We start from the raw sequence: 13645 nt of genomic DNA, 5'->3' as shown, positions 1-13645 counted from the left end.
GATGACATTGCAAATTATAAATAATAGCTGCTAACATCATTGGAGCTCTACAAGCATGGAAGTATTTTTATTTTTAAAACATATATATGTAACAAAAAAAAAATTATTTCAAAGTCTAAACATTTAATGGCAAGTTAGCCTGGGTCTGTATGTATTATGTGTATATATAACTATGTAATGCATATAGATGTATATATACATACTTTTGTGTATTCACACACATTAACCAATATTAGATAAATGAAAAGAAAGCTGTGTATAATGTGTTATTGTAAGCAAAACTCCCACTGATTTCCTTCACCTGCTTCAGTACTGCAAAGTCAGTCCCTAAATGAAATTTTTTAAATTTTTAGTTACTATATCTTGATGACACTATATAAACATTGTGCTTGAGAGCCTGATGTTATGCATTTAGAGGTTTGGGGGGGGGGGGTTGTTTTGTTTTGTTTTTATTATTATTATTTTTTATAAACTGTTGGCACAAATCTCAATGACTCATAAACAGGTGCTAAGGTGAATACACTCCAACAGCAACACTTCTTCCATGTTACCTAACAATATTTATTATTAAATGGTGCTGTCATATGACTGACCTGCTATTCCTTCCTATCAGGACTTGTTTGTCCAACCAAAGTATCTACACAAGTATGTTGGTTTAGTATGTGGGAATACACAACTTTGTTAGTGTACAACAGAACTGCAGATTAGCAGCTAACCTGGTCAACGTTGTTTTTGTTGTATTTCATGTTGTTCTTGGGGAAGCAAAGTGGATACTGGGCACCCCAGAGTTTAACAGTTAATTTGTTCTGTATTCATTTCCTCAGCTACTCAAGTATTTTATTTCGAAACCTTCAGTAAAAGCTGATCACAGAGGAAATAATTGTGTTAATAGTTAAATTAACCTGTAACTTGAGTGAAAAATTTGCTCTTATTTTTAGAATGCCTTGACAAGTGTGAACACTAAAAAGAAAATTAAATAATGACATTCTCATTTAAAAAATATCCAGTTAGAAAAATTGCTACAAATAAAATAAAATATACAGTACCCAGATCTGATTTCTTTTTCAGTGCACGTCAATGACTATAAAATTGTACACCAGAAAAATATTTTTGTGCATTATCAAAGCATAATACAATAAACTGCATTTCTTACACTACGTTCTGGTAAAACATAGCAAAGTAATGATATCCAAGCTCTTTTTTTAAATTTTTTTATTTTAAAGATTTTATTTCTCCTCACTGGAAATGTTTAACATCAGGCTGGGTAGTCTGATGATGTGCGTATGGACACAAGGTTAATCTTTTCCTGGCGGAACTTGAGTGGCTCACAACCTGAAACCAAGGACATACATTTTGAGAAGTGTTCCTTCAATGATTAGCTAACCAATCCTATTAGTACAATATCAGCCTTTGCAGATCCCCAAATTTGTTGTTTTATTTCTTGTTTGAGTTCATCTACATGGACCACAATGTCTTTGAAGTCAAACCACAGACTACTGGGCTATAGCTTAATCTCCTAACTGACATGTTAGTTATTTTTAGTTGAACCACTTCTAATAGCAAAGTCTATGGAGGGAAATGTGGGTGAATTTCATTAGTAAACCTGCTTCAATATACCGGTAAGCACTGTGGTCTGAGCATTCTAGGAAGGATCAGAAACTATGCTTTTCACTTGGTAGCCTGTTAGGTTACTGAATAACACATCCATTGATAGCCTAGGTTGATTACAACAAAGTTCCACTGCGATATTTAGAAGGGTATTTAGCTAATGACTGACTTATAGAATATATCAAGTGCTCTGCTCATAACCAATATCCTTATTCAGTACAATTTGTTTGAGGTCCTATTTTGTTTAGATGAGAGAGAATTAAAATTGAGTGAGTAGGGGTTTTTGTTTGTTTGTTTGTTTTATTATTATTTTTTAATCAATTGTAGTTTTGGATTAGGCCTGCTAATTGCTCAAATTCCCTCCATTCTCATACACCTCTACCCCGATATAACTCTGTCCTTGGGAGCCAAAAAATCTTACTGCATTATAGGTGAAACCGCATGATATCGAACTTGCTTTGATCCACCGGAGTGCGCAGCCCCACCCCCCCGGAGCACTGCTTTACCGCGTTATATCGAGGTAGAGGTGTATATGTCAACAGAAATTGCTTGCATACTTTGGCCTTTAAACAATAGAGATGGAGTATCTCAAAGGTTCTTCTTATTGATACAAAGAAAGTAGTAAATTTATTGGATCCATTTTTTTTTAAAAAGTGCTCATCTCGTTCAAAAACATTAAGCTTAAATCTATGCAAGAATGTAGAATTACACCCTTACATTTTCACATAATAAAATTATAGCCTATTCTTTATAACCACACTGCACTAACAAATCAGGTATAGGCTACAGTCAGTATATATGAAAATGAGCTTAAAGAATTGACTGTGATTGTGATAAATGTTGGAATATAAAGAAGTTCCACAAAATTTCAAGATGGGAAGAAATGGAGTAAAGCGGATACAATCCAAAAGTAAAAAAGCTATCTGGAATTCCTTCATAAACCTTCACAGGGTTGAGTGCAGGATTTTATTCCTGATGCCTTTTTATATACCTTTCATTTTTGTAATTTTTCTGAAACTTTTCTTTGATTTAAATACTGTCTGTATCTGCTGCTGTGCCACGAAACAGAGAAGTTGAGCTGCAATTTCTGTCCTTTGAAGAGAGCCTGGATGGGCCCTTCTGAAATCAGTGGAAGTTCCATATGTGCATCTGCCACATCACTGAAGACACAGGAGCTGCTGGGTCCTTGGCACTTCACTTGGCACACCACTGAAGACACGGAAGCTGCTGGGTCCTTGGCACTTCTGAAATCCAGGTCTCTCATCTCGCACCCATATTAAAAAAAATCTCGGCCATGGTCATTACTTAAAAGGGTAATATGATAATGTTATGCTCTGTCTACAACTGGTTTGCAACAGATCTATCACATTAGCAAATAAACTTGGCCCTGTTCAACCACTTTAGATTTTATCTCTATGGTGTGTCCTTAATGCCCCCTTGTGGCTATAAATGGTATGTGTTCAATATCACTTATTGACTTGTAAAAATGGTATTTTTAGGTATCAGAGGGGTAGCCGTGTTAGTCTGAATCTGTAAAAAGCAACAGAGGGTCCTGTGGCACCTTTGAGACTAACAGAAGTATTGGAGCGTAAGCTTTCGTGGGTGAATGCCCACTTCATCAGACGAAAGCTTTCGCTCCAATACTTCTGTTAGTCTCAAAGGTGCCACAGGACCCTCTGTTGGTATTTGTAGGGTAATTATTAGGGTTACCATACGTCCGGATTTTCCTGGACATATCCGGCTTTTTGGTGCTCAAACCCCCGTCCGGGGGGAATTGCCAAAAAGCTGAACATATCCGGGAAAATGCCAGCATCCCTGCCCCAGTCCCCTGCTTACCTGAGCGGCTCCGGCAGGCTGCGAGCTGCAGGCGGATTCCCCGCTGCGGCGGTGGCTGCTGCTGCTGCTCCCCCCAGACACCTCAGCTCTGTGTAGCTGAAGAGCGGAGCTGCCCGAGCGCTACCGGCTTCACGGTTTGCCGGGCAGCCCCCAGACCTCCAGACCCTGCGCCCCAGGACGGGCGCTTCCCCAGCGCAGCCGGAGCCCGGGAGGGGAAGCCCCCGGCCGGGGGCGCAGGGTCTGGAGGTCTGGGGGCTGCCCGGCAAACCGTGAAGCCGGTAGCGCTGGAACAGCTCTGCTCTTCAGCTACACAGAGCTAAGGTGTCTGGGGGGAGCAGCAGCAGCCGCCGCTGCGGGGGAATCCGCCTGCAGCTCCCCCCAGACACCTCAGCTGTGCAGCTGAAGAGCGGAGCTGCCCCAGCGCTACTGGCTTCACGGTTTGCCGGGCAGACCTCCAGACCCTGCGCCCCCAGCCGGGCGCTTCCCCTCCTGGGCTCCGGCTGCGCTAGGGAAGCGCCCGGCCTGGGACGCAGGGTCTGGAGATCTGGGGGCTGCCCGGCAAACCGTGAAGCCGGTAGCGCTCAGGCAGCCCTTTTCACGTGGCTGGGAGGGAGGAGGAGGGGGAATGCGGGGTGCTCAGGGGAGGGGCGGAGTTGGGGCGGGGACTTTGGGGAAGGGGCAGAGTTGGGGCGTGGCCGGGGGTGGGGAAGGGAAGGGCCGGGGCCAGGGCCCCGTGGAGTGTCCTCTTTTTAAAAACCTTTAATATGGTAACCCTAGTAATTATTAAGGGTTGGGCAACCAGTCCAGAAAAAAATAAAACATTTGCCGACACTAGAACTGATTTTTTTAATATATATATTCAAATGAATGTGGTTAAGGTTGACTGTTTTTATTCATTTTTACATGTTTCTGCATTACCTAGTTTTGGCCAGGACCCAGAAATAACATATGCTAATATGAGGTGGTGGTGTTCTTGCATTATCAGCAACCCAGCTAGAACTAAGAAGTGGCAGGAAAAAATTTTTCATGAGACTTGAGGACAAGATATTTGGATACTGTGGGATAATCATCTCAAATTGAATCAATCCTCCAAACTTTGAGTTTCACCCATTGCTAGTGTTTTCATCGCCAGATGACTTGTCCTGTTTGTTTAAAGTACACATAGTGCCAATCAAGATCTGTTTCTTACTATATTGGATATGAAACATGGTCTAGTGCTTTACAATCTGATCACTGAAGTGGGGAGTCTTCCCATTTATTGCAAAGGACGGGCCCTTAAAGAAAGGCCTGGGGAACTGCAGATTCTGATTCTGCTCCCAGCTCTGCTACTGACTTGTTGTGTGGATATGGGAAGCCATAACCTTTTCATCCTGATTATTAGAGCCACCAAAGTTCCATTTGTTTTTGCTAGGAGTTGAGAGCTCAGTACCTCTGAAAACTCTCTCATTTTCACCATCTGTAAAATAGAGAGACTGCTTCCCTATCTTATAACCCTACTGAGGCTTAGTGTTTGCAAAGAACTTCTAGATGATTGGATGGAAGGTGCTATAGAAGTGCAAATATTTTATTTCTGGTAAAACACTCCTTTAAAACGAAGTCATGTGAGGTATGTTTTGAGAGTTAGGGCTAGTCTACACTGAACACTAAAGCGCTGCCAAGGCAGTCCTTTACCATGGCTTGTGTGGCTCTTTTTTTTTTTTTTTTTTTTTAAGAGAGCTCTCCCAGCGCTCTTAAAAAAAAAAAAAACAACAACCCACCTCCACAAGGGGCGTAGCATGGCTCCCAGCGCTGGTGCACTGTCTACGCTAACGCTTTACAGCACTGAAACTTGCGGCGCTCAGAGGGGGGGGTGAGAAAGTTGCAGCACTGTAAATTGCCAGTGTAGACAAGCCCTTACATGGCTGCACCAGGCAGTGTAAAACCAGTGAGAGGTTTTAACCAGACCTCACTTTTTCAGTGGCTGAATTTGATAGTCAGCCAAATCAATATTGCTGTTTAATTGCATGTGAGGATAACTTCCCAGCACAGAATTAATGCTATTTCATTGTTATAAATATATGTTCTTAAATGCCAGTACTATAGATGCTGCAAAGCAGTGATGCAGAATTTTTTAACAAGCATTGGGACCAAAGTCAAAGTAACCTAGTCTTGTATTTCATGCAAATATGCACTTCCACGGATCCTTACAAATTGCTTATATAGCCTCTCAGCTTCAGTTAGCTGTATAGCATCCATCATGGTTAGAAATGAATCCAGGAATAAAGAGGAAGCCTTTAGTATCTATAGCATGATGATTTATTGTTGATTTCCAAAAAGTAAGACTTGAAGAAACCATAAACACAAATTAAATCATTCTCTTTACCAAGTTAGGAGGTAAATTAAATCAATGTTCCTATGTAATTGTTAATGCTACATAACATGAGAGTGCGTTGCAGAAAATGTATTAGTAGTTCAAAGGTAGCCAGTTGTATTATTTTATAAATATACTATTTTAATGTGTTAAGTGCCTTATTGTTCAGTTTTATATCTATATGTATTATACTGTGAAATGTTTTTTCAATAGTTTCTGTTATAAGATAAATATATATACAGCGTATGCTATTCTAAGTTATAGTTGTATTAGGATATGCTTGCAGGTTTTAATCAAATTTTAATATAACTTAAAAAAAATCTTTTTCACACACTAACCGCTCCTTTTCAAACTGCCATTAACAGCACCATGTAGCAGAGCAGGACCTTACAGAAACACTGTTTGCGCTTCTATACTTTTATGCTTCTATACTAAGGGTGCATTAGCACTTTGGCTCAAAAGCTCCTGAGTTAACTTCATGGTAGGCTGAAAGGTAGCATGTGAGGATTTCAGGCCAGGTGCAAATATTTCAACAAAAGTGGGGGGGAGGTGAGTACAGGGCTGGCCTTAGGCATACAAGGCTGCGTAGGGCACCTGCAAACTTGGGCCACCCCTGGGTCTTAGTGTCCACCTTTCCGGTTCTTCCTATCCCTGTTCTGACCCTTCCTGCAGGCTCCCACCACAGCAGGCTGCTGCAACCTGGTGAGTCTTCCTCCAGAGGGGATCTAGTACTTACAACAAAAAGCCTTCCAGCCTGCTAGACCTATTAGCACAACACTGAAACTTAAAGAGCCATTCAAGTGGTAATGAAGCCATTTAACAGGCATTTGCCAACCCCCAGGTATCTGCCAGTTTCTGAATTTACTGACAAAAACAGTTGTGCATTACTGTAATATTTACTCAGAACATATTAGTCTACAGAACCTTAATTTAAAATTTGCTTTAAAAATATTTCACGAGTGTGTTGCTGAAGATTATAAAATCACATCTATAAAAAATCCTTGCATAGATTTTTAGATGCACAAGCTAAGTATTCATCTTTAGCCTTAAATGCTTGGATCTTCAGACATTTAGTTTTTTTAATAAATCCTTCAAAAGACCACCCTTATCTAAAATACACATGTGAGCCTGGGCTGCCTTTGGGCATAAGGGGCACCAGTTTAATAATACTGCATAGGGCCCCATAAATCCTAAGGACGAGGGGAGGGGGGAGTTCTGTTTAAGTTAGATGTTATATTACAATAGATATTTGTTTATTAATCTCTTATAACAACTTCTCCTTCCCCTCCCCCTCGCCAAAAAAACCCCTCTGCTTCATTTTTAAGCTCAAAGGTTGAGGCCGTTGGCTTCTAATGTGAATTTTAAGTGCCTTTGGATGGGGGATGGCTGAATTTGCTTTCCGTGCGAACACTTTAAATCTAAATGAACCATATACAAGATTTTTATAATGGTCTTTAGTGGATGTGTGCTTTGGGCTAACTTATGCCTACACTTAAGGAGGACGCAGCATAAGCCACTGCACCCAGAACCCCCAGGAGGAATTTTAGCAGACTGTTTGATTCGGTACATGCTAGCCTGGCATACCACCCTAGGAGAAGGTGCAGCACATGTTCACCTCCACAGCTGATGTGCTTTTCACTTCACTTTTGGGATGATAAGTGTTGGTGCCAGCCCTGTACAGTCAGTGTGCTCCCAGCTGCACTGTCCGGCCACTGCACAGAGTCTCTGCGTAGTGGAGGGTCGTTGAACCCTTTCCCCTTCCCTTATGCACTTGCACAGGGTCAGCCACAATCTGGTTTGTTTTTAGTAAACGAAAATATTGTAAAGCTAGATATAATGCACAGCCACTATTGTAGGGTTGAAACTCAACTTCTTACAGTGCCTGTATATGGGCTTGATTCTGGAGAAATATGTCTAGGTTCCAAGCCAAACAAATGCACTATTGATTAATTCAGGGCTCTGAGAGGTTAGCTTCTGTAAGGCTGCAGGGATTAACCACATATCAGCAATCTATAAAGTCAAAATTAGCCTTCATACCAGAACACTACTTTTCCTGGATAGATCTTACAATTGCCTGAATATGTATTTAGCTGATGTTGATTTTGTTTTTAATTACCTTTATAAAAATTTTTAAAAAGAAAAAAAGTTCAGTGAGTAGAAAATACACCTCTACCCCGATATAATGCTGTCCTCGGGCGCCAAAAAAGCTTTCCACGTTATAGGTGAAACCGCGTTATATCGAACTTGCTTTGATCCGCCGGAGTGCGCAGCCCCGCCCCCCTGTAGCGCTGCTTTACCGTGTTATATCCAAATTTGTGTTATATTGGGTCGCGTTATATCGGGGTAGAGGTGTATGCTAAAAGGTGAACTTGAATTGCTTCTTTATAAACTGTTTAAGATCCAATCATTAAGAACCCTACCAAAGCCTGCACAGAAGTCCCTGCTATATGTGGGCAAATCCCTCTGCAGGATGAGGTTCTAAAAAATTGTGAGTCACCTTAAAGTACAGATGCATTTTAAAAGAAAACTAAGGATTTTGCGATTCACTAACTGAGTTCAGAATTCTGTGTTTCTCTTGCAAGAGCTGCTGTCATTAGGCACCTATGTCCTGATTCAGCAAGGTATTTAAGCATGTACCTTACTTAAAGCATGGGAGTAGTTCTATTGAAGTCAGTGGGACTATTCTCATGCTCAAAATTACATGCTTAAGTACCTAGCTGAACACTTACTGCTTGGCATAGCACTACAACCATGAACAGTCCCATTGAAGTCAGTGAGACTGCTCCCAGTAGTAAATGCTATGCACATTACTAAATGTATGCAGGATTCTTATTTTGTGTCCAACCATTAACATAATGGGCCAGAATTTTCGCTGCTTTGTGGCCTGTCATATGCTATGAAATGTTGCATCCTCTACTACAAAGTGTTGTAGTAGATACATGATCAAGTTATTGTAATATTGGTGCTAAGAAAATAAGAATCGGGGCAATAATTAGTAGCATTTCCTGGTTACACATTTCAATGGGATGTTGTCCTCGCCTAATCAGTGCCTCACCTTCTACACCGCTATTTATACTCATTCTAGGCAGTGTGCAGTGTATGTACTCTGTACACTGCCATAAGTGTAGACGTAGCCCAAGAAGGCCATCCTGTGAGTTTGAAACACATACATAAGCTGAAACTCTTCTATGTCCAATGCGAGGGCTAAATAGCCATGATATATGACACAGCTGTGTACATGGGTCTGCACACCTACAGCTGTAAAATAAGGGTAGAGTCTCTGATTTCAAGTCCCTACCTTGCCCATGTGTCATGTCGAAATTTGCAAGTTAGGAACCAAATATTTGCCACGGAGCTGCATGCAGAACCACCATTGACTTTGTGACCATAAGTGTCACAACTTTAAAAATAAATCAGGAACAAATTCTGTTCTTTTGGAAACTGTTAGAGTATTTTTGATTGTAAATAAAGCTTTTAGTTTCTCAATTTTACTGTTAATTTGCAGTTTTATATATAACTAAGTATAACAAAAGGAAAAAAATTATGTATCGGGTGCTGCAAGAGGAAATAAGGATAGTTCATGGATTTTAAATAAATTTTAAACAAACAAACCACACTTCTGTGAGATTGTATACAGGTAATCATGGTATGAGGTAGGAAAGAGGAGCTGGTTTCGAAAATCTTAGATATCACTTGATCTAAAAATGTAAGAATGCCACTAGGTAGGTTTGTGGCATGAACTAATGGCTGAGTTTAAAAAAAAAATTATATGGTTTCATCTATATATAATAGTGCTTCAGTAATGATGTCAAGGAATAGATAAAAGCCTGTTTAAAAAGAGAGAGAGATTGGACATCATTCTTTTGTTCTTTTCTAGTTTTAAAATGTAGATTTTTGGAGGAGGAAAACTACTGAGTAAAATCTCTGGCCTTTAAGCTCCCATTGAAAAGCAGAATCAGAAGTACTTATTGTCACATGATAAAATAACTTACTTGGCATAACTGACCATCTATTCTCAAGGGAGGCCTACCGAGGAGCTAACTTGTCTGTGGCCTAACTCTAGTTAACCTTTCTTGAGCTGGGTCTTCCATGTCAAGATATGTGTCAGTGCCTTGAATATAAGAAAGTTGTTTTAAGGAAGCTTATACTATGACTGCTTGAACTATCAACCAGAATCTTCAATTTCCTGTTCTACTAATGCTTAAGTTCCACAAGCATAAATGTCTACCGGAAAAATGGATTATGTGACTTCTGCTAGAACTGAAGAGGGAAAGTATTTTTTTCAATAACTCATTATGTAATCTAAGGCAATACTCTATTCAAGACTAAAAACATGAGGAAGTTGGCCAGTGAGTCAGCTTTGAGAAAAGTAGTTCCTGCAGATTAAAGTCATGCTCTGGCTGAACAAGTAGGGAAACACTCAAGGCAATACTACTCATCTCCTGGAGGATGCAAGCCCTCTATATTTAAGAGTTTCACTGTTAAAAATCCCTCATCTTGTATTTGCACAAAGGCTTATATATATATATAATGTCAATTATATGTATTGAAATACTGGTATAGTGAACTTTGATTCAAGCAAACATTTTCTAAAATCTTACATTCTGCTTATGGACACAGGTGCATAGTTTGCTGATGGGATGTGTGCCAAACATATACTGAGTCAGGCTGCATACTTGCTTTGCCATAAGGAAGTTACATTTTAGAAAACTCTTAAAATCTTATACAAACATCTGAATATTCTGTTGGTCATTTACATTGACATTCTGTTGTAAGATGCTGCCCCTGTGAAACAGCTAGGTAAAACTCCCCTTACAGATCATGTTATAGATCTTTTTACTTGGGTATGGATATTTTATTGTATGTTTACAATCTTAGTAAAAAAGACAAGGTAATGGTTGAAAAATGGGCGAGGGGAAGTGTATTTTTGCATTGGATAGTGTGCACATTTTCCAGGTGGAGAAGTGGTTGGGGTCTTTTTGATTAATGGAAACAAATACTTCTGATCAGTAGCTAGGATGACCAGACAGCAAGTGTGAAAAATTGGGACAAGGGGTGGAGGGTAATAGGAGCCTACATAAGAAAAAGACCCCAAAATTGGGACTCTCCCTATAAAATCAGGACATCTATTCACCCTATCAGTAGCAGTGGTCTCAGCTCACCACCTGCCCAGCCATTCTTGTGCGGAACTCCTATTGACATCAATGGGAGATTTGCACAAGAGTTCAGTTGAAAATTATGTAATATAGATCCACACTGCCGTTAAGCCACAGTACAGATCCAAAAGCAGAATTTTGCTTTTACAATTTGTCTTTAACTACTGTATGGTAAATGAAAAAGTAGGGTTTTTTTTATTTCCTAGATAAAAGTTCACTATTAACAGGAATACATCATTGTATTTGTAAATACATGCTACCTGTCCATCTAGCATTATTTAGATAAAAATTGACTAAGTTACTGGTGTACACTTCACTACTTTCATGCTTGATTAGTGGATCACAGATGTCAGGCTTTAAACTATTCTGTAACTTATGGAAGATGTTTATCTATAGTAACAGTTTTATTCTGAGAAATTTGTAATATTTTGAAAGGACATGTAACACTAGAACAGCATTTTCTTCAAATAAAGTGCCTGTGAAAGCAAAGATCCAAATGGTTGTCAACAATTTGAAATGAACTTTATAAAGCAAATAAAAAGACAAGCTCCTTGCTTAGAAAAGTCTACAATGTAACTCAAACACTTTACATTGTTTGTTTGATAATGCAAAAAGTGATAACATTAGCTGAATTGTAACCTACAGAAGTCCTTTGTATCCATAAAACTACAATGGTACTATAATTTTGAAACAGAGAAAGACCAAGATATGGGTAGTTTATAAGAGTTTGATAGTAAATTTACCAGTAAGTTGAGAATTATTTTTACTAATTAATAGAATTTCAAAAGTTTTGCAAGTTTAATTTCATAACTGTTCTCAGTTGCTTTTATAAGTACAGAATAAGTGACTGTTCTGAATTTATTGGATATTTCCCTATTTTCAAAGGTATGTATGCATCACTATGATGCTAAGGCACTTCTATTTTTGTCTGCCCAGAGTAGGGGGGTAGGTAAATTGTGTGTGTGCTGTCCCACTGAAAGAGGCTGGGGAGAGCGTTGGGAATGGGTTTGGTGCCAGTGCTCTGACACTGACAGGGAAACACTTGAGAGAATGGAAGGAAGAGGTGTTGTCTGTGCTACTGTAGGGGTAGCCTAGAAGTAAATGGGAAGGGATGCCAAATCATTAACACTAGTATTGAAAGGGTTACATCTGCAGGAAAGTGAATAGGAGGGAAGTTGTTGCCTGCTTTAGCCATTCTATCTTTCCAATGCTATGACAGACACCCTAATTTCTGCCATCACATTTCCAGTCTCCATCCCCCAATCCTTCTAGGCTCTCTGCCTTCCTTTACTTATCTCCCGTCTCTCTACCTCTAATTCCTGTCCATCCAAGCTTCCCTGAGATGTTATGACTTTGTGCCTTCCCTTCAATGAAGCTGGTGCCCCGCTCCCTCTTGTGAGTTCTGGTGATGCTCTGCTGCCAGTGACTGATGCAGTCACCCTCCTCATTCAGTTGTTCCTTTGCTAGTGTGTTCTAAGCCCCAAGACATCCTAGTCTTTTGTGCTTGGTGTGGGAGTGGGGCAGATTAGATGGAGAGAAGAAAATGAAGAGGGCAATAACTTACTGCCACATTTACTTGTGACAGAAAGGAGCCCAATTACTGGAATCTATGCAGGTGCATCTCTGGTGCCCCAGTCCTTCCGAAACTGGAGGTCTTAATAGCCTGCTCAGGCAGACCAGGTGGAGGTTAGTGGGTCTGAGATGGGAACAGAGGGAGGGACAAGAGTCCACATTCATTCCCATGCCCTGACCTTTTGAGGAAAGGCACTCAGAGAATGAAATGAAGTATCTGAAGAAAAGCGGAGGGAGTCAAAAAAAACATGTGGTTGCCAGTTGGTAGCATAGCCCTTAGTGGATGGATGATCCAGTTATTTGGGGGGCAAGGAGAGAATGTTTAATTCATGTACCCCAGTTACATCTGGGGCAGATGGACCAGACGATGAGGGTCAAGTACGAGACTGACTCACAAAATCCAGGACACTATCAATTTCTCAAACTTTAGAGCCTTGTCTTTACTTCTATTCTGACCATTATTCTGTTGAAATAATTATGTCATTAGGGAGGCAGAAGGGATGGATCATGCATTGCTAGGTGTGGGAGAGTAAGTTAATACATCTAAGGGAAAAAAGCGTCTGCAATTCATCATTTCATTCAAATTGTCCAGATACATGAAAGTCTGACATTTTGAGGAGTGTTTGCTTAAAAAATGGCTCCTTCACTCAGCAATCCTCAGGGGGGGGAAAGGCATCAAGGTTTCAAAATTTTAAACTTTAATACTGTCATAATTTGAATTTTAGCTTTTTTCTATGTGAAAACCACATTTTATGAAATTTCACACACAGGTGAAATTTTGCTTGCACAAAGGCACCTGAAATCAAATCATATCCTGTTCAGAAGGAATGCAAAACTCATTGTGACTTATTATTTCCTGTTTCTCACACACACACATCCACACACACAGAAAAATAAACAAGAAGCCTATCAACTGATCAAGCTACTTCTCCAACAGATTATGAAAGAAGGAAGAAGAGAGGTTATTCCTATTTTTAAAGACATGGGAGATACTCTGATTTTAACATAATGGGAGCCATATAAATATGGGGATAGATAGGGATAATCTTCCTATGCTATGTGGCGGGGTTTGGTAACCCTAGATACCTTTCTTCTCTAATTTCTATGGTGGCAAAGTTGAATT

Source organism: Emys orbicularis, chromosome 5 (assembly GCF_028017835.1).
Source record: "Emys orbicularis isolate rEmyOrb1 chromosome 5, rEmyOrb1.hap1, whole genome shotgun sequence".
In the NCBI taxonomy this organism is placed as follows: Eukaryota; Metazoa; Chordata; order Testudines; family Emydidae; genus Emys; species Emys orbicularis.
Note: the sequence above shows the minus strand (reverse complement) of the source record.